Genomic DNA, 4,362 nt, shown 5'->3' with positions numbered 1-4,362 from the left:
ATTTCCAAACCTGTTATTACCATTTTCAGTTTGTATTGTATCTGACTCTAGTGATTCGGCTAGACTCCGGATCGAGTCGCCCTTTAATCGTTTCTCATAACCATTATATCCAATTATTGCTCACTTATTAAGTAATTTCTCAGTTGTTCGGCAACTTGAATATATAATTTCCATGCCCGGCTTTAAGATTTTGTATCAACTAATTAAGACAATAATGCTGCGAGATTTGACAAAACAATTTTTCTCCGAGTCATGCATAGGTAGGACACACTCAATGGCATCGAAATGTGTCGAGGCCAGAAAAATTTGATAACATAAATTATATTGAATGTACCGTTGCTGAATAGAAACTAATTATAAATTAAGAATAGTAATTTTTTCATAACCACCGTGAATTAATTTCTTAAGATTTACAAAAAAAAAAAATTGGATTGAATAATAAATTCAGAGATGACCACTCAGCTGAAATTCTTGGATCATTATAGGAAAATCATGCATTTGTACAAAAAATCCAGCAGAGAACGGTTTTTTATTTTGTTCCAAAATTTTCAGATTTTTTTAAGCGACTATCTCCCAACCATTTTTGCAACCACGGTCCTAATGATTCATAACTTGGTACAACATCCATCATTTTCACAAATACAGATACCAAATAATCGCTAACGTGGCCCGATCGAGCTCCTATAAACCCGAGGCGAGATCAACCTCAAACGATCCGACATGGGTCACTGTCACGGAAGGGAATGTTTTAGATAGCTGCCGGAAACACAGCTAAGAAAATTTTCGAGGAGCATAAACACATGGTCTAGAGTATTCGCAACAAGCATTATGGAGATATTAATATATATGCTCATACGATCGATCGATCGATCGATCCTATATAGGGATATCATGTATAAATGCTGCTATATTAGAAAAATTAGTTTAGCTTTCCTTAGCGAAATTTGATGATTAATTTTCCTCTATAGAGTAATAGATATGAACATTAGGTGCAGAAAATATATGTGAATAGAGGAAATTGAAATTTTAGTTGGTAAGTTGTCCAATTTTGGGTTTTACTCATGTAACTTGTCCAGTTTCGGGTTTTCATATAGTAACTTGGATTTTGTTTTGGTTTTTATTTTTTTCACTCGAAACCATTAAATACATCGAATATGTTTTGACACTGATTCTCTCTTACGCGACACAAGTAGCGAGAATTAAGTATATATTACTCAAATAAAAATTCATCCGATCAAAAAAAAAAAAAGAACAATGATCTCAACGATTCAAAATGATAAGAAAAAAATTGTTTGTTTTTTTTTTTTTAATTTTGTATGTATATTTTAATAAGTGTAATTATAAACAATAAAATTTGTTGACCTGAAATTATGGCAAGTACAAAATAATATTAAATATCAACGTGAATTTTCTATTTATTTGCAATCTAATTCCTAAAAGTTAAATAGTTAATCAATTGATATTACAATATATTTTGTGATCAAATTGAAATTTTAAAGCAAGATTGCATCTTGCACTAAATAGAAGAAAATACTAATATTTTAGTCTTTAAAATCAAATCTTGCACCAAATGGGAGAAAATACTAATGTTTTTAGTATTTAAATTCAAATATTATGATTAACGAAAAATAATCACCAAATAAATCACGAGGAGCTAATCAAATTACGACGCCTTATCAAATGAAAATGGTAAGAATTTACATCCTTAGACTATAAATATGGGACAAATGACCAAGAAAGAAGACACAGTACATAAGACAAAGTAGAGGATAATTCAAGACATAAATTTTCTCAACTTAAGCTCTTCAAATTCAAGAAGATCGACGAAGTTCAAAACGTGATTCAAGGCATCCATCGTTTTCTTCTTCAAATTATTCAAATTCAAGATGATCCTGTTCTTCACTAAATTTAAGAAGATCGTGTTTTTCATCATGTCACGTGTGAGGCCCATTTACTCTAACGACAATAAATGATCAAACAATAATGGTTTGATTAAAAACTGCAGCGGAAAAGGTTTTAAAATACTTTAAAATGGACCTCAGGGCCTAGAAAAAATTTCGGCATGACCTCCCCGTAAGTAGGACATCCCGAAAACTCAAGCAGCATTTTTTTATCAAAATATACTCCAACTAGAGTCATTAAAACAAAACCAAACTCCACAACCTATAGCCGCACTGGCCATGACTAAACAGAATTTAAAACTTACCAAATACTCGCCAAATCATTAAAATCACAGAGTCGCTTCAGAACATAACAAGAACAACCAAATATCACTACAGATACACGGTGCATTTCAAATAAAATACAATACAAGAATGAAACAAACTCAAGACATACATATAGACTAACTGGGAGACTCCACTGAACAGAACCAAGCAATTCAACCTCAATCCCGAGCTCCACTGGCGGAACCTCGGCCTGATGCTGCAAAACGACTCGGGAGATCTACCATAGTGCCCAATAGCAACCACAGCAGCCCCCCCAGTAAAAAACTGAGGTTAGGATTCTGGTATGAAATAGTTCAACAATAACAACAATAATCATAAATCATGCATAATCATATAATAAAATGTAATATGCAATGCATGAAAGGCTCAACGAATAATCTAGATAACAGGAGCCAACAAACGGTACGATAACAACTGGAATAATGCTCGAGCAACACCACAGGGGAGCTACATCGTCATGCAGCTAAACCACCCTGCCAAGTATGCGAGGTATGCCAAGCTGTGCTGAATAACACCCCTGACTCGGCCTCGATACAGCTGATATGATATAATAGGATGGCACAACAGAACGGACTAGATGAAACAATCTCAGCGCTCACCTCAAAAGGCTGCACTAACTACGGAATTGTTCAATCACATATACGGTCTCATGTGTATAGGCCTATCAGCTACACTATGATCCCGAGATAAACAACAGTGCCAGATAACAATGGATATCAACAACGGGCTAACAAGAACGACAGGGCTCAACATGAATGTCATAACAGTATGCCCTATGCTAATGTCAATAATATGTCACAATAATAAACATATATCACAACGAAGGCATTTAACAACTTACAACAGTCAACAAATCATAAACACGATCAGTGCAACACATAATGACAATTAAACATGATTTATGTTTTACCGTCGTATGTTACCGAGCTGTAACATACCTATACCAACTTGAAAATCCAATATCAACATCACTTCAAGACTCTCGGCCAAAACAAAACCACAACAAGCCGATCATGAAAACTACATTCTATACCAATGTCTGATTTGGCACAAAAGAGCATAAAATTCATATCTAGTTCATTTTTGACCCAAATCAATATCCGCCAATTGGAAATAAAAGAAAACTCAAATATCTAGGTTTTTCCAGAAGAAACAATTTCCAGAATCCTAATAGATAAATCCCAAAATCAACAAGAAGACACTGCCACTCAACAGATTTTCGGACAGAATCTCGTACTGAGCAGTTTCGGAAAAATGAGTATAACTATCTCAATTCTTAATGGAATTTAACGATTATTATATCATTACGAAGACAACACATAGCTCTACAACGTTTTTTTGAATTAAAAGTCCAGAATCGGAGCGCATAATTGACAAAAACTCGAATTACAGTAGGTGTCCTGCACAGCACAGTTGCAGAATTCGATTTGGGCACATTTGGTAGAAAAATCATAACAAATCCGTTTCTTATCGAAATATGATGATTCGAGCGGCTATAAACAGAAACTTAAACCAATACAAAGTTTATTTAGGTCATTTATACAAATTCAAATTACAAAAATCGCAGCAACCCAAAAACTCTCACCCCAAAACCGGAAGAATTCGCGCAGAAACAGAGCACCGGAACAGCAGCTTCGATCTACCCGAATCCTTGCTCAAACTTCGAGATTTCTAACTTGAATCGAAACTTAGGATGTTAGGAAGACATCCCTTTAGACCGATCGATATTTAGACGCCGGACGGAGGAGATATCGCAATTTTGCCGCAGCTGCTCCAAGGGTTGCGGGAATGGAGTTTTCTTCTTCCTTTCTTTCTTTTTCCTTCTCTCACTCGTTTCTTCCTTCTCCTTTTTGGTAAGTTGTGTGTATGTATATGTATATATATATATATATATATTGTGTATTTGGTTACTAAAATAGTAACTCAAGCCCATTTTCCCGGTCTAAATTTATTTTGCTCTCGTGTGTTATTTAAACTCTATATGTATTTTATATCGTTAAATTCTCCGATATTCTAAAATAAATATTTTTAACACACTTCTTGAATTTATTTGGCATAAATAATTATTTTAATTTACAACTCAATAATTATTCTAATTATACCAAATTACCGGATAATTAATTACAGGGCCTTA

At 34.1% G+C, this 4,362-nt stretch overlaps 1 long non-coding RNA gene across 1 annotated transcript; it reads right to left on the bottom strand.

Moving 5' to 3' along the window:
- Positions 1 to 2,181: 2,181 nt before the first annotated feature.
- On the bottom strand, positions 2,182 to 4,039 carry LOC140972235 (uncharacterized). Its single transcript, XR_012174477.1, has 2 exons — positions 3,167 to 4,039; positions 2,182 to 2,445 (listed from the first exon to the last, which is right to left on the bottom strand). It is a non-coding gene; the product is annotated as an uncharacterized lncRNA (long non-coding RNA).
- Between the last annotated feature and the right edge of the window lie 323 nt (positions 4,040 to 4,362).

The sequence above is a fragment of the Primulina huaijiensis genome, chromosome 3 (assembly GCF_012295235.1).
Source record: "Primulina huaijiensis isolate GDHJ02 chromosome 3, ASM1229523v2, whole genome shotgun sequence".
NCBI classification, from domain to species: domain Eukaryota; kingdom Viridiplantae; phylum Streptophyta; class Magnoliopsida; order Lamiales; family Gesneriaceae; genus Primulina; species Primulina huaijiensis.
Note: the sequence above shows the minus strand (reverse complement) of the source record. Positions and strands in the feature narration are given on the sequence as shown.